Here is a 23,515-nt window from a genome sequence, read left to right as displayed (position 1 = left end):
ATCTGATAACCCATGCTCTTGACTTCCGTTCTTTGAGTTTGTATATTATAGTTGCTCCGTATGAGTGAGGCATGATAACATTTGTCTGTTTGTGACATTTTATTCAACATACTGTCCTTAAGGTTCATTGACCTTTTGCATGCCTCACAACGTCACTCTTTTTTTTTTATTAGCAGAAAAAAAAAAAGAAATTAACACAACATTTAGAAATCATACCATTCTACATATGCAATCAGTAATTCTTAACATCATCACATAGATGCATGATCATTGTTTCTTAGTACATTTGCATCAGTTTAGAAGAACTAGCAATATAACCGAAAAAGATATAGAATGTTAATATAGAGAAAAAAAATAAAAGTAATAATAGTAAGAACAAAACAAAACAAAACAAAAACCTATAGCTCGGATGCAGCTTCATTCAGTGTTTTAACATGATTACTTTACAATTAGGTATTATTGTGCTGTCCATTTTTGAGTTTCTGTATCTAGTCCTGTTGCACAGTCTGTATCCCTTCAGCTCCAGTTACCCATTATCTTACCCTGTTTCTAACTCCTGCTGGACTCTGTTACCAATGACATATTTCAAGTTTATTCTCGAATGTCCGTTCACATCAGTGGGACCATACAGTATTTGTCCTTTAGTTTTTGGCTGGACTCACTCAGCATAATATTCTCTAGGTCCATCCATGTTATTACATGGTTCATAAGTTTATTTTGTCTTAAAGCTGCATAATATTCCATCGTATGTATATACCACAGTTTGTTTAGCCACTCTTCTGTTGATGGACATTTTGGCTGTTTCCATCTCTTTGCAATTGTAAATAACGCTGCTATAAACATTGGTGTGCAAATGTCCGTTTGTGTCTTTGCCCTTAAGTCCTTTGAGTAGATACCTAGCAATGGTATTGCTGGGTCGTATGGCAATTCTATATTCAGCTTTTTGAGGAACCGCCAAACTGCCTTCCACAGTGGTTGCACCATTTGACATTCCCACCAACAGTGGATAAGTGTGTCTCTTTCTCCGCATCCTCTCCAGCACTTGTCATTTTCTGTTTTGTTGATAATGGCCATTCTGGTGTGTGTGAGATGATATCTCATTGTGGTTTTGATTTGCATTTCTCTAATTGCCAGGCACATTGAGCATCTCTTCATGTGCCTCTTGGCCATCCGTATTTCCTCTTCTGGTAGGTGTCTGTTCAAGTCTTTTTCCCATTTTGTAATTGGGTTGGCTGTCTTTTTGTTGTTGAGTTGAACAATCTCTTTATAAATTCTGGATACTAGACCTTTATCTGATATGTCATTTCCAAATATTGTCTCCCATTGTGTAGGCTGTCTTTCTACTTTCTTGATGAAGTTCTTTGATGCACAAAAGTGTTTAATTTTGAGGAGCTCCCATTTATTTATTTCTTTCTTCAGTGCTCTTGCTTTAGGTTTAAGGTCCATAAAACCGCCTCCAGTTGTAAGATTCATAAGATATCTCCCTACATTTTCCTCTAACTGTTTTATGGTCTTAGACCTAATGTTTAGATCTTTGATCCATTTTGAGTTAACTTTTGTATAAGGTGTGAGATACGGGTCTTCTTTCATTCTTTTACATATGGATATCCAGTTCTCTAGGCACCATTTATTGAAGAGACTGTTCTGTCCCAGGTGAGTTGTCTTGACTGCCTTATCAAAGATCAAATGTCCATAGATGAGAGGGTCTATATCTGAGCATTCTATTCGATTCCATTGGTCGATATATCTATCTTTATGCCAATACCATGCTGTTTTGACCACTGTGGCTTCATAATATGCCTTAAAGTCAGGCAGCGCGAGACCTCCAGCTTCCTTTTTTTCCCTCAAGATGTTTTTAGCAATTCGGGGCACCCTGCCCTTCCAGATAAATTTGCTTATTGGTTTTTCTAATTCTGAAAAATAAGTTGTTGGGATTTTGATTGGTATTGCAGTGAATCTGTAGATCAGTTTAGGTAGGATTGACATCTTAACTATATTTAGTCTTCCAATCCATGAACACGGTATGCCCTTCCATCTATTTAGGTCTTCTGTGATTTCTTTTAGCAGTTTTTTTTTTTTTAGTGTAAAATCTAAGTATATTGAAAAATATAAAGATATATAAAAGGTTCCCATAATGCAATCATGCAGAAGTAAACTGCTTTCATTCAATTACACAAAAGTGATTCTGTACAGTTATCTACATAGCTCCACGGGAATCTTGTTCAATGAAATTAATGAATATCCTTATTTTTAATTAAATTAATCAACATGTGGGAATTTAAGCATAGAACTGACTTACTAGATCTCACAGCAATTTTCAAAAAGCACAATGATCTTAATGAGAATCAAATTATCTTGGCTTCTGATTTTCCGATAGCATGTTCAATTTTGCTTTTAATTGAAAAGCAAGTAATAAAAAAAAAGAAGACAAACAAAATAAAGCTTAGGGTTCTGGTATGTGGTCCACATCTATTAATCAACCAAAGTTGTTAACAGCAAGTACCATCTCTTCAGACAATGTTTTTTGGGTTATAGAGGCAGAGAATTTTTCCTTGAAAAGAAAAAGGACCAAACTAATCTGGCAAAGTATGAATACCTTGAAAAGAAAAAGTACCAAACTAATCTGGCAAAGTACGAATAACCCACAGCTATTTGTTACTTTGAAGATTTTTGAAGATCTGAACTCCCCCTCACCCCAAAAAAGACAATTAAAAATGTGAAGTTATTAGGTCATAATTATGTTAAAAGACCTACCAAATGCACACTTTTCCTTTAAATACAACCTAGGTGTCCAACTGGTATGGATTAACACAGATAATTTACATTATGACAAATATGCTCACTATATTCTTTTTATTTTTCATGAAGACAAATGCAATGTATTTTCAAGAAAAAAAAGAATTTGCAGAATAGTCAATTTTGCATAAAAAGGTGAAAAATGAGCACGGTTGGATGGAACTAAAAAAAATAAGGGTGAGTTGAATCAAGAATATTTTGGACTTTATAATCAAGAGTCGTTACCAAGCATGAGTTCCAACTTCTCAAATGCCTCATGAAAATCCATGAGGAAATACTCAGAAATTAACTTTGTGAAAACTTTTTTATGGTTTCCATTATAAAAAGGATACTTGGGGTGAAGATTTAGGATGAGATTTAATCAGTCCTTATAAATTAACTTTAAACCATAAGTAATTTGGACATTTTTTTTAAAACAGGAAAAAATATTGTTCTAGTTTGCTAGTTGCTGGAATGCAATATACCAGAAACGGAATGACTTTTAAAAGGGGAAATTTAATGAGTTGCTAGTTTACAGATCTAAGGCTGAGAAAATGTCCCAATTAAAACAAGTCTATAGAAATGTCCAATCAAAGGCATCTGGGGAAAGATACCTTGGTTCAAGAAGGCCGATGAAGTTCAGGGTTTCTCTCTCATCTGGAAAGGCACATGGCGAACGCAGTCAGGGCTTCTCTCTCGGCTGGAAGGGCACATGGCAGACACGGCGTCATCTGCTAGCTTACTCTCCTGGCTTCTGGTTTCATGAAGCTCCCTGGGAGGCATTTCCCTTCTTCATCTCCAAAAGTCGCTGGCTGGTGGACTCTCTGCTTTGTAGTGTTGCAGCATTCTCTGCCCTCTCTGAGTCTCTCATTCTCCAAAATGTTTCCTCTTTTATAGGACTTCAGAAACTAATCAAGACCCACTCAGATGGGTGGAGACATGTCATCCCCTAATCCAGTTTAACAACCGTTCTTAACTAAATCTCATCAACCAGGGAGATGATCCCATCACAGTCCCAAATACACAGCATTGAATAGAGACTATTCTACCTTTAAGAAATGGGATCCATATTAAAACATGGCTTTTCTTAGGGGGCACACTTCCCTTCAAACCAGCACATTCCACCCTCTGGCCCCTAAAAAAGACATGTTTTTCCCAAATACAAAATACATTAATTTCATAACAATATCAGAAATCCTTAAACCTATCAGTAGCAATACAATGAAGTAAAAAGTTAGAGACAGTATAAAATCTCATCAAGTCAGTTACAGGCATGGTCTGTCCTAAGGCAAAATTCTCTCCATTTGCTCTGAACCTTTGAAAACTCACAAGTTATTTGCTGCCAACATACAAAGGAGGAACATTCATAAGATATGTATATGCATTTCCATAGGGAGGAAGGAACACAGGGGTCACCGGACCCATACGGTTTCGAAAACCTACAGGGCAAAGTCCATTAGATTTCAAAATCTGAGAGTCATTTATCCTCAGGGCTTTAGAAAGTGGCAGTCCCACCCTATCCAAATGCCTACGCCTGCCTCTCTCTGAATGCAACCTTGGGGGATATTGGGGAGACCACCTTTCTCTCGGCTACACCCTCTCCAAGCATTGGGGCCGCACCTGGGCTCTCTGCCAGCTCCAGGGCACACACTCAACCCCTCCATGTGGTGGCAGCCAGGCTCCCCCCAAACCCCAAGGAACGTGCTTCACCTTCTCCCAGGCCTGAGGCGGCATGACTCTTCCACTGCAACGAGGTGGAAGGCCCATCCTCTGCCTTTGGGGCAAACTCACCCTCTCCACGGGCTTGGGTGGGTCTGTTCTCCTGGCCTGAGGCTTCTTGACTTCAGACCTCAGCCTCCACGGTTTTGCCTCTGAAGTTATTTTTCCTCCAATGTGTCCCTTCTCTGAACCACTCAGTCCAGACTGGCAGTGGCTCTGTTTATACAGGTCCCACAGCACTCTCGTTGGCTTTCTGTGCAGTAGCCTTGGATCATGCCCATCAGACATAAGGAGTTTCCACAAATCTTTCCTGGATAACTCCATGTCCGATCCTGACTTTCTCTGAAATGGCTGGCTGGTTCCACATTTGGTTAAATCCACACTATACTCTGTAGTTTCCCTTTCTGTAGGCCCAGAATTTTCTGGGACCTCAATTTCTGGTTTCTTTTTACTCAAGAGTTCAGTTCTCAGCTTATCTCTTTCCCGTCGCATTTCACTATAAGCTGCAAGGAGAAACCAGACTGCACTTTCGACATTTAATTTGGAGATCTCTTCTGTTAAATATCCAAGTTCATGACTTCTAAAATCTGCCTTCCAGCCAAAGCCACTAGTCAATTTTGCCAGATTATCTGCCATTTTAAAACAAGGATCACCTTCCTTCCAGTTTGCAATAACACGTGCCTCATTTCTGTCTAAGGCCTCATCAGAGGTATCTTTAGAGTCCACATTTCTACCAACAGTCTCTCCAAAGCATTCTAGGCCTTCTCTATCAAGCTTCTCACAACTCTTCCAAAATATTCCCTTTATCCATTTAAAAAGCTGTTCCAACATATTTGGTATTTGCGAACTGCAGCAGCAGCACCCCACTCGCCGGTACCAAAATCTGTTCTAGTTTGCTAGCTGCTGGAATGCAATATACCAGAAACGGAATGGCTTTTTAAAAGGGAAATTTAATGAGTTGCTAGCTACAGTTCTAAGGCCGAGAAAATGTCCCCATTACAACAAGTCTATAGTAATGTCCAATCAAAGGCATCCAGGGAAAGATACCTTGGTTCAAGAAGGCCGATGAAGTTCAGGGTTTCTCTCTCATCTGGAAAGGCACATGGTGAACACGGTCAGGGTTCCTCTCTCATCTGGAAGGGCACATGGCAAATACAGCATCATCTGCTAGCTTTCTCTCCTGGCTTCCTATTTCATGAAGCTCCCCGGGAGGCACTTTCCTTCTTCAACTCCAAAGGTTGCTGGCTCGTGGACTCTGCATTGTGGTGCTGCAGCATTCTCTGCTCTCTCCGATTCTCTCATTCTCTTTTTATAGGACTTCAGAAACTAATCAAGACCCACTCAAATGGGTGGAGACATGTCATCCCCTAATCCAGTTTAACAACCATTCTTAACTAAATCACATCAACCAGGGAGATGATCTCATTACAGTTTCAAATATACAGTATTGAATAAGGATTATTCTACCTTTTAGAAATGGGATTTATATCAAAACATGGCTTTTCTTAGGGGGCATACTTCCCTTCAAACCAGCACAAATATAAAGTCTTCAACAATGTTAGACACACACTATTTCTCCTTGCTTTTAAGATTGTCTTGACTGCAAGTAAAGGAAAACATGGAAAAACTGCATAAATCTGACATTTAATAGACACTTCTTTCAATATTTATAATCCACAAATCATCAGTTATTACTCGAAAGGCAAGAAAAGTACTCTCCTTGTTGGTTTTGAAGAAGTAGGAATTTTTTTAAAAAGTATTCAGGTCAGTGGCCTTGGCAATTACTTCAATGTGTATAATTAGAAGAAAAAGCAAGCTACTACTATATGTAAAAAAGTATTTTATCGTCTGTTCAGAATTATTTTAAGTGGCTATCCTAAACCAGAAATCAACTCCAACGCCCAGAAAAATTAAAACCAAACTTAATTTTTAAATCATTTTCTTAATTCTGAATTTTTCAAGGTAATGAACACAGCATCATGGTTTTACAGATTCCCTAGACACAATCATCAATTTGGCTGTGAATGAACTTAGCTCATATTAGGAAACCAAGAGGCCTTGTTCCTTCCTAAAATGTCTAAATAACAAATGGTTATAAAGGGGGGAGAACATTTATGAATAATGTCAGACAAAGCACACACTCAGATACACTTCTGGACTTAGATGTACCCTTAGAGAACTGAAAAGATAAGATGCTAATTATAGTACATGTAAACATCTATTCTAATTGAAAAAGGGCAAACATAAAATGGTAAGATGATGTTATTGTAACAGTCATCTCCAGACAGGATCAAGGTCTTGCTGTTGTAGTCACAAGGCTAAATTCAGGCAATGATGATCTCTCTCTGCTGTTTGGTGTAAAGAGAAGAAACGTGAGCCTCTGCCAATTTGGCACCTTTCACGACTACAAACAGTGTTTTCCTAAAGTAGTATGTATAGTACATTTCTTTATTCATACATCTTCAAATGGTCAAGTGTTCTTTCATACATCCAAAATGTAATGTGATGTTTTCTTATTCATCAAATGTTAGCTCTACTTGATTTTAGCAGTTTTTTGTAGTTTTCTTTATATAGGTTTTTTGTCTCTTTAGTTAAATTTATTCCTAGGTATTTTATTCTTTTAGTTGCAATTGTAAATGGGATTCGTTTCTTGATTTCCCCCTCAGCTTGTTCATTACTAGTGTATAGAAATGCTACAGATTTTTGAATGTTGATCTTGTAACCTGCTACTTTGCTGTACTCATTTATTAGCTCTAGTAGTTTTGTTGTGGATTTTTCCGGGTTTTCGACGTATAGTATCATATCGTCTGCAAACAGTGATAGTTTTACTTCTTCCTTTCCAATTTTGATGCCTTGTATTTCTTTTTCTTGTCTAATTGCTTTGGCTAGAACTTCCAACACAATGTTGAATAATAGTGGTGATAGTGGACATCCTTGTCTTGTTCCTGATCTTAGGGGGAAAGTTTTCAATTTTTCCCCATTGAGGATGATATTAGCTGTGGGTTTTTCATATATTCCCTCTATCATTTTAAGGAAGTTCCCTTGTATTCCTATCTTTTGAAGTGTTTTCAACAGGAAAGGATGTTGAATCTTGTCAAATGCCTTCTCTGCATCAATTGAGATGATCATGTGATTTTTCTGCTTTGATTTGTTGATATGGTGTATTACATTAATTGATTTTCTTATGTTGAACCATCCTTGCATACCTGGGATGAATCTTACTTGGTCATGATGTATAATTCTTTTAATGTGTTGTTGGATACGATTTGCTATAATTTTATTGAGGATTTTTGCATCTATATTCATTAGAGAGATTGGTCTGTAGTTTTCTTTTTTTGTAATATCTTTGCCTGGTTTTGGTATGAGGGTGATGTTGGCTTCATAGAATGAATTAGGAAGTTTTCCCTCTACTTCGATTATTTTGAAGAGTGTGAGGAGAGTTGGTACTAATTCTTTCTGGAATGTTTGACAGAATTCAGATGTGAAGCCGTCTGGTCCTGGACTTTTCTTTTTAGGGAGCTTTTGAATGACTAATTCAATCTCTTTACTTGTGATTGGTTTGTTGAGGTCATCTATTTCTTCCTGAGTCAAAGTTGGTTGTTCATGTCTTTCCAGGATCCCGTCCATTTCATCTAAATTGTTGTATTTATTAGCGTAAAGTTGTTCATAGTATCCTGTTATTACCTCCTTTATTTCTGTGAGGTCAGTAGTTATGTTTCCTCTTCCATTTCTGATCTTATTTATTTGCATCCTCTCTCTTCTTCTTTTTGTCAATCTTGCTAAGAGCCCATCAATCTTATTGATTTTCTCATAGAACCAACTTCTGGTCTTATTGATTTTCTCTATTGTTTTCATGTTTTCAATTTCATTTATTTCTGCTCTAATCTTTGTTATTTCTTTCCTTTTGCTTGCTTTGGGATTAGTTTGCTGTTCTTTCTCCAGTTCTTCCAAGTGGACAGTTAATTCCTGCATTTTTGCCTTTTCTTCTTTTCTGATAAAGGCATTTAGGGCAATAAATTTCCCTCTTAGCACTGCCTTTGCTGCGTCCCATAGGTTTTGATATGTTGTGTTTTCATTTTCATTCTCCTCGAGGTATTTACTAATTTCTCTTGCAATTTCTTCTTTGACCCACTCGTTTAAGAGTGTGTTGTTGAGCCTCCATGTATTTGTGAATTTTCTGGCACTCCGCCTATTACTGATTTCCAACTTCATTCCTTTATGATCCGAGAAAGTGTTGTGTATGATTTTAGTCTTTTTAAATTTGTTAAGACTTGTTTTGTGACCCAGCATATGGTCTGTCTTTGAGAATGATCCATGAGCACTTGAAAAAAAGGTGTATCCTGCTGTTGTGGGATGTAATGTCCTATAAATGTCTGTTAGCTCATTTATAGTAATATTCAGATTCTCTATTTCTTTATTGATCCTCTGTCTAGATGTTCTGTCCATTGATGAGAGTGGTGAATTGAAGTCTCCAACTATTATGGTATATGTGTCTATTTCCCTTTTCAGTGTTTGCAGTGTATTCCTCACGTATTTTGGGGCATTCTGGTTCGGTGCGTAAATATTTATGATTGTTATGTCTTCTTGTTGAATTGTTCCTTTTATTAGTATATAGTGTCCTTCTTTGTCTCTTTTAACTGTTTTACATTTGAAGTCTAATTTGTTGGATATTAGTATAGCCACTCCTGCTCTTTCTTTTCTGGTTGTTATTTGCATGAAATATCTTTTCCCAACCTTTCATTTTCAACCTATATTTATCTTTGGGTCTAAGATGTGTTTCCTGTAGACAGCATATAGAAGGATCCTGTTTTTTAATCCATTTTGCCAGTCTATGTCTTTTGATTGGGGAATTCAGTCCATTAACATTTAGTGTTATTACTGTTTGGATAATATTTTCCTCTACCATTTTGCCTTTTGTATTATATATATCATATCCGACTTTCCTTCTTTCTACACTCTTTTCCATACCTCTCTCTTCTGTCTTTTCGTATCTGACTCTAGTGCTCCCTTTAGTATTTCTTGCAGAGCTGGTCTCTTGGTCACAAATTCTCTCAGTGACTTTTTGTCTGAGAATGTTTTAATTTCTCCCTCATTTTTGAAGGACAATTTTGCTGGATATAGGAGTCTTGGTTGGCAGTTTTTCTCTTTTAGTAACTTAAATATATCATCTCACTGTCTTCTAGCTTCCATGGTTTCTGCTGAGAAATCTACACATAGTCTTATTGGGTTTCCCTTGTATGTGATGGATTGCTTCTCTCTCGCTGCTTTCAAGATCCTCTCTTTCTCTTTGACCTCTGACATTCTAACTAGTAAGTGTCTTGGAGAACGCCTATTTGGGTCTATTCTCTTTGGGGTGCGCTGCACTTCTTGGATCTGTAATTTTAGGTCTTTCATAAGAGTTGGGAAATTTTCAGTGATAATTTCTTTCATTAGTTTTTCTCCTCCTTTTCCCTTCTCTTCTCCTTCTGGGACACCCATAACACGTATATTTGTGCGGTTCATATTGTCCTTGAGTTCCCTGATCCCCTGTTCAAATTTTTCCATTCTTTTCCCGATAGTTTCTGTTTCTTTTTGGAATTCAGATGTTCCATCCTCCAAATCACTAATTCTATCTTCTGTCTCCTTAAATCTATCATTGTAGGTATCCATTATTTTTTCCATCTTTTCTACTTTATCCTTCACTTCCATAAGCTCTGTGATTTGTTTTTTCAGTTTTTCTATTTCTTCTTTTTGTTCAGCCCATGTCTTCTTCATGTCCTCCCTCAATTTATCGATTTCGTTTTTGAAGAGGTTTTCCATTTCTGTTCGTATATTCAGCATTAGTTGTCTCAGCTCCTGTATCTCATTTGAACTATTGGTTTGTTCCTTTGACTGGGCCATATTTTCAATTTTCTGAGCGTGATCCGTTATCTTCTGCTGGCATCTGGACATTTAGTCAGATTTCCCTGGGTGTTGGACCCCACAGGTTGAAAGACTTTTCTGAGAAATCTCTGGGTTCTGTTTTTCTTATCCTGCCCAGTAGGTGGCGCTCGTGGCACACGTTTGTCTACGGGTTCCACCAGTGAAAGTTGCTGTGGGTCCTTTAACTTTGGAAAACTCTCGCCGTAGGGGAGTTTCGGCAGCCGAAGTGTCTTGGAAGAGTGCCAGCCGGCCCGGGGGTCCGAACGCGGGGAGGGTCGCTGGCCACCGCAACATGGGAAAGCACCCGACCGAATTTCCTAGTTGGCCCGGGGCGCCAAGCGTGGCGGGAGGGCGCCAGTTGCCGCAGACCGGGGAGTCACGTGTTTGGAAGGGACCCCCCGGTCACCGTTCTCCGCAGTCTGGGGATTTCCGACCCAACTCTCTCAGTTGGTCCGGGGGACCTCGCGTGGTGGGGGCGCCAACCGCCGTGGCCCGAGGGGACCGCCTGCCCAATTCTGCCAGCTGACCTGGGAAGGAGGAAGGGAGGGACTCCGGCTGCTTGCCACCCCGCCCGGGAAAGCCCACGCCCCTCGGCGATCTCACTGGAGCTGGTTCTCCCAGACAGTCAGCCGTTCCAGGATGGGGTACGCCGTCCCTTTGATCTCCGTCGTGGCTCCGGGAGCTGCTCTGTATTGTCTCCACTCCCCCAGTAGCTGTTCTGGAGGAGGAAAGGTGAGGGTGGCAAGGCTGTCTAGGCCGGTTGTGGAGGAGCCGGTGAAGGCGGAAGAGGGCACGGTAGTGGTTGTAGAGCCGCTGGAGCAGGAGGAGAAAGGGAAGGATAAGATGGCGGATGAAGCGCCGCCGGAGCAGAAGGGGGAAGAGGGAGAGGAGGGTGGGCTGGCTGGCTGGCTGGCTGGCGGGGTGTGGGTGCCGCGCGCCGGGCCGGTAGACAAAAAGGGAGAGGAGGGTGGGCGGGCTGGCTGGCTGGCGGGGCGTGGGCGCCGCGCGCTGGGCTGGCAGACAAAGAGGGACAGGAGGGCGGGCGGGCTGGCTGGCTGGCGGGGAGTGGGCGCCGTGCACCGGGTCGGCGGACAAAAAGGGAACGTATTCTTTCTTGCAGCTGCTTAGTAGTCTGTTGAATGCATACTCCACAGTTCCCCCTTCCATTCCTCAGTCATTGTACACTTAGGTCACCTCCATCCATTGCCAGTCAGGGAATACTGCTGCCATAAACACCAGTGTGCAAATACCCATTTGAGTCCCCACTCTCAGTTCCTCCAGGTATTTACCTAGCAACGGGGTTTCAGGATCATATGGCAACCCCCATCCCAGCCTCCTGTGGAACCACCATGTTGTCCTTCAGAGGGGCTGCACTGTTTTTGCGTGAGGGAGGACAAATGAATGTCAGCATTGCAAGGTGTTGAAAGTGTTTGGTATGTAGGTAAAAGTACAGTCAGTGCAAGCTAGGATCTATATGTCAACAGTAATGTTGTATTATGCTTCCACTGAGTGTAACAAAGGTGTTACTGCCAAAACTAAATGTTGTCAGCTGATGGTGGTGGCGGGGAGGGGAGTAGGAGGTGGTATGGGAGAGGTATAGGGATTCTTTGTGGAAGAAAAGGTAATGTGTTCCTATAGATTAGGTTGGTGAAGGCATGTCTGTTTATTTAGGTTGGATTGTATGATGTATGAATAAAACTGTTTAAAAATGGACAGAGAGAAACCATTACTAGAGAAAATGTAGAGAAAGAAATATACTTATTATTCACTGTTGGTAGGGAAGCTGAGAGGTGCCTGATTCTCTAGCTCCTCCCTACCGCTTTTCTTGCTGCTAAGAGGCAGATAAACAAAGCTTGATGCTTCATTATTGCCAGATTTCTTCAGCAGCTTTCACATCAGATGGACAGTTAGGAACATAGGCAAGAAAGCTACAGAGGCAGCTAAGTTGATTTTTTGGTTCATTTTGAATGCTGTATACGTATTACAGAACATGCACGCATACACACACACCCCACAGCTATTATATCAAAACAAGGTGTTACTCTACTTACATTTACAGGGTAAGATACAAATTTTGGGCAGCATGGCTTTAATTTTGTACAACTTTATTTGTAGATGTACTAGAACTGCTACATAAAGAAATGTCAGTGAACCCATCCATAATGCCAATAATGAAATTTTCAGAGTATCTCCATAATCTGCCTTTTTATTGGAAATTTTATGTGAGATAGTTTTCAAGTAAAGGCCAACTCTGGTAGCATATCATGCCTCTACTTAAAACTCTCGCATGGCTTTCTATGCAGTTTAAGAATAAAATCTGACCCCTACCTGCCTCGTCTACTCTCACCCTCAACTCGCTATGTACAAACGCACTGACCTCCTTCACTCAGTGCCTTTTTATTTGCTGTCTTTTGGCCTAAACTGCACTTCTTATGCCTGGGCCCTTGTCATTATTCAGAGCCATTTCCCCAAAGTGTCCTGACCAGTGCCCCAACCACCCCAGTCACTCTGTATGCTATTGCCTCATTTAGTTTTCTTAATATTTTTATCTGAAATTACTTTTGTATTTATTTTATCGTCCAGCTCCCTTCCATCATATGAATGTTAGCCCATAAGAGCAGGGACAAAGTCTGTATCACTGCTGTATCTTCATAAACCAGGCACAACAATAAATGATGAGTATGTTAGAATAGATGACTGAATGTGGTGAGGAGAAGGTTATAGTTACATCCTAAGTTGAAGGGCTACAGGACCAGAAAAATCAAGAGCAGGCACGGCCTAAAGTATTGGTTGTGGTTTGTATGGCTCAGTGTGGGTCACAGTGATTGAGAAGCACAGGTGGGGCAGGTTGGAAACTGCCCAACTAACCTCATCTGGTCACTGATAACTTGGCCACAGTTATAAAATTAGTAATAAAATTTAACTGGAACAAGCAAAAATTTTTTAATGCAGAGGATTCTCATGATGCAAGTTGATGTGTGTTCAGTATAATATATATATTAAAAACTCATTCAGGAAACCTAATTAGTAATCCTACCAGACTTGGTAAATAGCTGTGGGAATGAATCATAACTTCAAAGGTTAGGCCTGTAACAATTCATGTGTATAGTGAGGGTACGCACAATCACATTGCCTTTTTGAAAAGTCATGTGTCACAGACTATCCATTTTCTGTCTCGAGTATCCAGAAGAAATTTGTGAGAAAACTTCACCTGCCTAAATGGTGATCCCTTTTTTTGTTCTTGAGGGGTAGATTGGAAGGAGTATGTATGTGAAACTCCAGTTATATTAAAAGTCTTATATTTATATTTTCTTGAAGGGACTTATAAAATGAAGTATTAATTCCAGAATCTCTTAATAAGCTGTTGCAGGAGGTTTTTAGAAAGTATATAATTTCTTATTAAAAGGTTATTTTTCTTAGCGAAGGACCAGTTTCTCAGGTTTTTTTCCCCCGAGTTACTAAGCAGCAGAGGCTTTTTTTTTCCCCCCTCACTTATCCATTATAGAAAGTTTACATGCCATTCAAAATTCTTAAGGGGGCAGAATATCAATGCAAATATTGCTCAAGGGGAAAAGTAACCTCAATAATATAAATTAACTAAATTCAGAAAAAAACACAAATAATATATATTTGACTTTGAAGTGAATTTTGGTAGTTACATTTTTAAACGATATGAATGAATGTGTTCAGTAGTCTGGGTATTTAGTTTATACAAAATAATGAACAGAGAAAGCCTGGTTTATAATAGTCTGAACAGCTCTTCAGACTTACCATGTAAATCTCAGCTCAACTTCTTTTTTCTTCATTTTTTGTGCGGTGGAAATTTGAAAAATAGAATAAAAGTGATGATAGCAGCTAAACCTTATGTAGTATGTCAGTACATTTGTTGTTCTCATTTTCCAGATGAGGAAAGAGAAGCTTAAAATGGTAAGTACCTTGCTGAAGGCCATTCATTCAGCTCTTAAGTGGTGAAGCTAGTGTTTTGGTCCTGGCCTTTGAAGTCTGTATGCCTAAAAATTATGCTCTACCCCTTGTAGTAGCTCTATGAATTGTAGACTTCACTTTGAGATATTGACAGTTAAATCTTATTCATCTGCAAAACTGTATTTAAACTTAGCACAAGGTTATTTCACAGCTTAGACACTGGCATTGTTGTCCGTCATCACCTGTTCTCCAGTGCAGGTTTGCTTATTCTGGCATTCCTGTTTAAAGATTGCAGGCCTCTGATGCTCCTAGAATTAAATTCTCAAAATCTTTCATATGCTGTACAAATCCCTTTATAACCTGATTCCAGTCCACTGTATCTTCATCTAGTTATTCCTCCCCACTATAATTTACTATATTCAATCTATATCCTAGATTATTCCCTCTTCCAACTTCTATTCTTATGCTTGAGAGCACAGATAAAAATGAGACCCCCAGCTGGCCCTCTCATCTGTGTCCCTGTGGCACTTTATATATGCCTCTTTACGTTTATTATATTCATTTACAGTTGAATTTGAGGGACATTTATATCTGTCCCTCCAAAAAACTAAGATCTTTAAACTTTGTTTTACTTTTATTTCTTGTATATACCATACATAGATGCTCAAATAGTCTAATGAATTACTGAAACAAGTTAAAATGGAATATTTGATTAATAATGTAATTTGATGTAAGTGTTAAAAGTTTGTTTCTGTGGAAGTTAACAGCAGTCACTGGGAGATATGGTCAGGTTGAAGTGATGAAATTGCTAAGTCTCTTCAGTAAAAAATCCATTTCTGCCGTTTATTATTCTTCCCTAACACTTAGTTTTTTAAAAAGTAAGCATTATGTGCCATACTTAAAAATTGAGATCAGCTTTGAAATGAGAAAATGGGATTATTTAGATATTTGCCAATGCAATTGTTAGTCAAGGCATTTGAGTTGCTGCATTACGGGCAGATAAAAGTTACTTAGGCTATAAAATGTTAGGGTAAGAGCCACCATCAGAAAAAAAAGACTTGAAAATTTTTATATAACTGAAATTACAGGCTGAGCATTAAACATGTATCTGTGTTGTGTGCATAGCACTGAAATAGATCATGTGGAGATATAAAAGTATGGTGGATGCTCTTAATATAAAGTGAACATAAAACAGCCAGTGAATAAGACACTTTATTAAAGTTCATTAGCAACCTATGATACAAATTTGTTTGCAATTTTTATCATAGTTCCTTTCCATCTAAACTTTGTCATGTGATTGTAGTGGTTTCCTTAGATATGTCTCATTCTCCAATCATTTCCCTGTCTAGGCCCACCTGAGGAGTCCAAGAAATAATGTCCATCAATAACAGTCTTACTGTGCAGTGATGAGGGTGGCATGGGGGAAAGATCAGTTAGTTTGGGGGTGGAAATAAAAGTCCTGTGGTGATTCTGATAAGCTCTAGATAGCTGGAGGGTAAGTCCTTCCCTCTTTTCTTAGAGCAGAAATTAGGGAAAGAATGCTCAAGTGGAAGGGTTTACAGATTCAGGGAGTAGGAGGGAGAGGTGAAAGAAAAAAGGAACTAAGAAAAGAAGGGGATCTAGAAGAAAGATTACTTGTTTCTTGAGGTTAGAAATAGGGTCTTACTTGTTTTTTCCCACAGGCTTGGTTTCCTACTTTGTACAAATAAGAAATGTGTGAAAGAGAAAAAGGAAAAGGAGAAAGCCTTTGGAACACCGAGCTTGTGACCATTAAGGTGGATTGGTTGATTTTGTTGGTCCAGCTGGGTTCTTGGGAAGAAGATACCATTTATTTCATTTATTTTAGAATTTCTGTAGAGGAGCCCTGAAGTTGTCAGGATATGGGCTTTGTACATGTTTCCCTTCCTCTCCCCTCCCACCACCCCCATCTTTTTTTTTTTTTAATGCAAGTTTGAGATATATTCACATACGATGCAATCCAAAGTATATAATCAGTGACTCATGGTATCATCACATAGCTGTGCATTCATCACCACAATCAATCTTAGAACATTTTTACAACCCCCAAAATAAATAGGCCCTATTCCTCTCCCTCCCATTATTGACCCCTGGTATTGGTGTGGTACATTTGTTACTATTGATAAAAGAATATTAAGATGTACCCATTGCTAATTACAGGCTATACTTTTTCCCAGGACTATAGTTTTCCCCCATGTATCACTTTTATTAACTCCTTGTAATAGTGTCGTATGTTTGTTCTAATGCATGAAAGAACTATTTCTATTTGTTTCAGTCTTCATCCACCACAAGATTCACTGTGTTATATACTCCCCAGTCTTTTTTTTTTTTTTGCAGTTTGTATCCCCGCTGTTTATAACCTAGCTAACTAGACACCTGGTATTTTGGCTCCAGAATAATTTTTAAAGCTTTCTGATGAGGAAATATCTTTGGAGAAAATCATGTATGTGTTTTAAAACAAAACAACCCCCCCCCCCCCCACCCCCGCTTCCTGGCCCTTTAGAATCCTTCATTTCTTAAATTCACGTGCTTGATCTCTGGGTGAGGCTTACTCCTGGGTCTGTAAGTCTTTCAGGATGGTGTTCAAATTTTTGCTAAGCTCTTTACATGAAGTCTTCTTAAATCCTCCTGATAAGACTATAAAGTGATCAGGGAGTAGAGTCTCAGTCGTTAGATTTAGGTTTCACGAATGCCAGTAGCCTCCATTTCTTGCCCTACTTCCACCACTCATAAAAATAAAAATCACAAATATGAAGAATTATAAAGTTGAGAATACCAGTCAGGATCTAGAATGGTTATTGGCAAGCTGAAGTCACCTGTTTGAATCTAAAAGCTTGTAAAAATTTATAGGTTTAGAAAAACATCCCCCAAAGGAGAATAATGTGACTAAATATTGGGGTAGGGACATGCTTTGGGTTTTGGTTGTTTGGAGTTCTTTATGAGAGAACAATGTGGTACTGAAGCTATTTTTCTCCCCTTTATTACCCTGCTCCGTTCACCTTGATGTGGAACCTGTCTCTGCCTGGACCCTTGCCGATGCTCTGTTGCTCTTGGATGTCAGGCAGCAGAGAATGTGCTGAGCCAGATTAGTGGTCACAGTTGGAGCATCAGCAGTAGAATTACATCCCCATGAGGGTGGTAGGAGTAGAACGACAAAAAGAGTAATAGCTAATTCCTGTTGGTGTTTACTAAGTCAAACTATGTTTCAGGGGCTTTAAATGCAGAAACTCTTAAACCATCCCTGTTTGTTTGTACTGTCATCCCGATTTTACACATGATGCAGTCAAAGCATAACCTTATATAACTGTTAAATGGAGGAGCCAGCAGAGAAACTCAGGCAGTCTAGCTCTTGGGCCCATTATCTTAACCACTCTACTTTCCAGAGAAAAGAAGTTTAAGTTTCCACTGGTTTTTACATTGCAAATTATCAGAAAGCTAATATTAACACATTTAAACACAAAGGTGACTCTATTATAGGGATGTGAGAGTATGTATCTGATAAACCCAAGTACTGAATTTTCTGGATCACGGAAATAGCAGTAGCCAAGGATTCTTTGCAACCCTTATTTCTGCTTCTCTCTGTAAAGTGTGCTTTATTTTTTTCTCACATTGTAGATTGCTTCTGGCTTCCCCACAACCTTCCTTAGAGGAACATAACCACAGATACCAGAGAGAAACTGATTATCCTTTCTGTGCCAATTAAAAAACTTCTCGGTGAAGGACTAGTTGGGCCAACTTGGTTGGTGCTTGGGACCATTTAGCAGTTTTAGTAAATAAAAGTGAACGGGTCCAAATGATACTAATATTGATAATTTAACATAGTGGAAGCTATTTTCTAAAGGGAAAATGTTTATTTAGCTTTTTTCTAAAGTTTTATTGTGGTGACACATACAAGATAACATTCCCCCCTTTTAACCACTTTTAAGTATAGAATTCAGTTGTTAATGACATTCACAAAGTTGTACTACCATTACCATAATTACCAAAACTTTCCCATCACCCCAAATAGAAATGCTATACCCATTAAGCACTAACTCCCCCAGTCCCTACTCCTACTCATTAAATTTTTTTTTGCATTTAGTTTTGATATTTTATTTATTTTAGTAAATAAAGGAGGTTCCTTATATCAACATCACTCATTTCTTTTTACACTGGCATGCAACTGCTACATAAATCCTCCCTCCCCTAAAGAAGGTTTACCAACATCCACAAAAGTTGTTTATAATTTGTTGCCTCTGAATAATACCATTTTTAAACAAAAATATTGTTGAAGTATAAATTCCGTATAGAAAAATAAACACAAGTGAATTTCATACATGAACATATCAAGGAAACCAGCACCCAGATCAAGAAATAGAATATTATTGTGTCCTCAAAAGTCTTGCTTGTGGACCCCATCTACAAGGAACCCCTTGCTGTTCCTGATTATCCTAACATTATAGATCATGCTTGTCTTCTTTTATTTGTTTATTTATTGATAAATGTTATATATCACATATCATGTAATATTATGATATATTCATATATCACGGAATCATCCAAAGAGTGCAATCAGTGGTTCACAATATCATCCTATAGCTCTACATTTATCATCACAATCAGATTTTTTTTCTTTTTTGTGAAAAATAACGTATACAAAAAAGCAGTAAATTTCAAAGTATATCACAACATTTAGTTGTAGAACAGATTTCACAGTTTGATGTGGGTTCTAGTTCCACATATTTAGATTTTTACTACTAGCTGCTCCAAGACACTGGAGATTAAAAGAAATATCAATATAATAATATCAACAGTCATACTCATTTGTTAAACCCTACCTTCTCATTATATAACTCCATGATCACGTTTGATCTTTCTCCTACTCTTTAGGGGTATTTGGGCTGCCCATTCTAATTTTTTCATGTTGGAAGGGGCTGTCAATAATGTGTGATAGGGATAGAACTAGTTGATGTTCTGGATCATTTAGTTTTTAATAATTGACCATTTCAGTTTTCTTCAGCACTCTGAGCTCCATGAGAACAGTGACTGCATCCACCACCTAGTACCATATTTGGCAAATAATAAATGCTGAAATGTTTTCTGAATGAATGAAGAAATAATAAATGAATTACCTGGAAAGAGGAAACAGGAAAATAGAATTCAGTTTTCTGGTTATAGCTGTTAGTTAACCACTGGGTTTCAGGAGCAGTTGTGTAATGTTTTAACATTTTTAGATTTTAGCTGTTAACCTGACCACTTGAGGTAATCATTGAAAGCAGCCTAAGCATTAAGTGAAAGAAATCTAGCATTAAGTGTTCATTTAATACAGTGGTTCTGAATCCTGGATGCTATCTCAGTTACATGTAGTATTTAAAAAATATATATATAGATACCTGAGCCCCACCCCACTGAATCATTATTTCCAAGGAGCAGCCCAGCCATTTACATTAGAACAAAACTCAGAAGTCAGAGGTGAGAACCAAGAAATTAAGGCATATTTTGCATATACCTTAGTATGCGAATAATAGACACATTTTATATATTAATAAATACATATTTAGTATATATTATAAATATAACATAAACACATTAAGGCATATTTTGCATATATAATATGCAAATAATAAATATGTATTTTATATATTAATTGTATCTGTATTTTACTTCAGCCCTATTTTTTAATGCTTTTATGATCTATAATCATACTATTTAAACAGAACAAAATAAAAGTCATTCAATTTTATAAACTTTCTTTATTCATTTTTCATAATGTGTAAGTAAAACCTCAGGGTAGAGATGAGTGTAGCTACATCAATACGTAGATTATTGTTTGAAGAACCCTCATGAATTGAGACTGCATTAAATTTCAGTGTGTTAATCTGGATAATATACAGAAAATCCTCGAAATAAAAGATTCATTTAAATAGACAGTAGCTTTATACTTTTAAAGACTTAGGAGAAAAAGGTGACGTGGGAAGTCAAATGTATCTCTTTCCTTTGAGTGTCTAAAATGTTTTTAGTTGCTTTTATCATCACGTTATAGCACATACAAGATATATATGTTAGGAAAGTTTTATGTTAAATGGGACTTTTGAAGCAAGACCCTTTTGGTATATAGGTAAAATACATTGAAACAGCAATAGCAAGAAGTTAAAGCATTTTAAAGTCTTGTGAATAAATCCTTAAAGCAAAATTTTTATGACTAAAATGAATGTATCTAAAATGAATGCTCAGTTAATAAAATTATCCATCCATTCATGGAATTAAGGAAATAACTGATTTAATGTTACATAAGAAATATTTTTTCTTTTGGCTTACTGCACACAAGTTTTCACCTATAATGCAATTCACTCATTGAACATCGGATGTCTCCCACATGCCACGTGATCTATTGTTGATACAGGTAAACATGACAGATTCTCTTGGATCCCAGGGGAGCAAGGGATGTTAAACAAGAAGTAAGAGGGCTCTAAATACTACTGTGAAAAGCTGCAAAATGTTTCTGTTCCAGTGATCAGTGAGGTAGCTTTTTTGGCTCTTTCACTCAAAAGAGTGAATGGTATTGGCTTTTCTTAGAAAGTTTAGAGCTGAAAGGGAACTTGATCTGGTTCAATTCTTGATTTTACAAATGAGACCATTCAGATCCAAGGAAGTCATGTGACTTTCCTAAGATGGCACAGTTGAAAACTGGTATAGTTGGGGAATAGAATGTGGGTCTGTGAATTCCTAACCATGTACTCCTTCTACCCTGCCCATAGGACTTTGTAATAGTAAGTGACCTATGACAGTTAGGATCATGTCAAGAATCATTACTCAAAATGAAAACGATAGAGCCCTTATTGTTAAGTAATTCACAGTCTAGTGAAAAAAGACAGGCAATTTGGGAGGAAAAAACCTATAAATGAGTTATTTGTTTAGCATATTGATAAAGGAGGCAGGTCTGTAGCCAGACTGACTAGGTTAAAATCTTAGCTCCCACTTAATAGCTTTGTAAATTTGGGAGAAACATTAAGTCTGTGAACCTCAGTTTCCTCATCTGTGAGATGGATGTTACCTATCTCAGGGTTTTTAGGATTTAAAAATGTATGTATGTAAACCATTTGGAATGGTGCCTGTTAAGATAGTTAGCACTCACTACATAGTAGATATTACTACAGATATATATCTTTTTTTTTTTTAAGTTAGAGTATTCTGTCATACATAGTTCTACAAATGAGAAAATTGAAGAATAGAGAGGTTAAGTAATTTGCCTACATCAGCCCTTGTGCCCATTCTTTTAATTTCTTGTCTGCCCTTACACGAGCATTGCCTGTCTTCTTAGTTTGGCCAGGTGTTTACTTGAGTGCTCTCTTCAGAATTTGGGTCTGAGCCAGAGAGTATGTTCCGAACCTACCACCAATGCTAAAAATCTCTTAAAATCACAAGCATTCCACAGTATTGGTGTCTCAAAAAGATAGTAATTTGTTAACTGTAAAATCTTTAGTGACACATTTGTTTTTTCCTGAAGAGAGGACTGACTAAATTTGGGGAATGTTGCCTGCTTCATGCAGGTCCTAAGTCCATTTATTTTCATTTTTAGTCCTTGGCTGATCCCAACTTGAAATTCAAAGTATTTGTGATATGTTACAATTACAAGTTTCTTACTGCATTTTAAAAGTGGTTTTATTGAGATAAATTCACATACCATACAATCCATCTAAAGTGTAAATTCACAGATTCGTGCATTTACCATCACAGTCAATTTCTAGAACATTTTCACTCTCAAGAGGGTTAACTATGTTAAAACAGTACCATGTTTCATCCTCTGGCTTTCCCCAATGCCACCTAAAACTTTCCCTTTTAACTGTTATTGCATCCACATATCATTAATTATGCTCACTATAATGTGCCAACATTATCTCCATCCATTTCCAAACATTTACAATCAACTTTATTACATATTCTGCACAAATTAAGCATTAGCTCCCCATTCTGTATCTTCTGGTGACTCATGGTCTAGACATTAACACTTAGATAGTGTTAATGTCAGGTTCAGGTGTCACTTTGGCCTAGTGATGATGCCCCATTGTTTTCACATCATCAGCATGTGAAATTCCTCTGTGTCTGAATGCATTTGCGTTTGGCTAAGGGGGAGTGCCTTCCACAATGAGTGGGATTTAATTTGCTGGAGGTTTTTAAAAGGCAGTGGTCAGAAGAGAACTCAACAGCTCAGCACACCTCATCTCAGCATTTGCAGCTCAGCCTAGGCATTTGGATTTGCAGAAAGGAATTGCCCCAGGGAAAGCTGTTGGAATCCAGAAGCCAGGAGAGAAGGCCAGCAGACGTGGCTGTGTGCCTTCTCATGTGACAGAGAAACTCAGATGAAACCTAACTGCCTTTCCTCTGAAGAACTATACATTTCTAACTAAATCCTGTTATTAACAGCTGATCCAGGGTGGGCTGCGGTGGCTCAGTGGCAGAGTTCTCACCTGCCATGCTGCAGACCCGGGCTCATTTTCTGGTGCCTGCCTGCCCATGAGAAAAAAAAAGCCAATCCATCTGTGGTATGTTGCATTCTGGCAGCTTTAGCAAACTAAAGCAGATATTAACACCTAGCAAGTTATATTTAGCGTGTTAGTGAGGTCATACAATGTTTTTTTTTTTTTGTTTGACAGTTTCACTCAACAAAATGTAAGATTCATGCATGTAATCACATGTATTATGACTTCATTTTTTAATAGCTGCAGAGTATTCCATCATGTGTATATACTGTAATTTGTTTATCCATTCATTAGTTGATGGACACCTGGGTTGTTTCCATCTTCTGGTAATTGTGAATAATGCTGCTGTGAACATTGGTGTGCAAAAGTCTGTTCACATCCCTGCCTTTTGTTCTTCTGAAGTATATACCTAGTAGAAGGATTGCCAAGTCATTTAGCAGTTCTATGCTTAGCTTGTGTTGTTGTTTTTTGCATATTATCATCATGATCATTTCTTAGAACATTTGCATCAATTCAGAAAAAGAAACAAAAAGATTACAGAAAAAATTCATACATACCATACCTCTTATCCTTCCCTTTCACTGACCACGAGCATTTCAATCTACTAAATTTATTCTAACATTTGTTTCCCCTGTTTATTTTTATTCCGTATGTAGGAGCATCAGACACAAGGTTTTCACAATCACACAGTCACATTGTGAAAGCTATATCATACAGTC

General features: G+C 38.1%; 1 protein-coding gene across 6 annotated transcripts in view; it reads left to right on the top strand.

The window, feature by feature from the left end:
• The window catches only part of UBE2E1 (ubiquitin conjugating enzyme E2 E1), an 88,446-nt gene that overhangs the window by 19,553 nt on the left and 45,378 nt on the right, over window positions 1-23,515 (top strand). The window lies entirely within an intron of this gene.

The sequence above is a fragment of the Tamandua tetradactyla genome, chromosome 15 (genome assembly GCF_023851605.1).
Source record: "Tamandua tetradactyla isolate mTamTet1 chromosome 15, mTamTet1.pri, whole genome shotgun sequence".
Lineage (NCBI taxonomy): Eukaryota > Metazoa > Chordata > Mammalia > Pilosa > Myrmecophagidae > Tamandua > Tamandua tetradactyla.
Note: the sequence above shows the minus strand (reverse complement) of the source record. Positions and strands in the feature narration are given on the sequence as shown.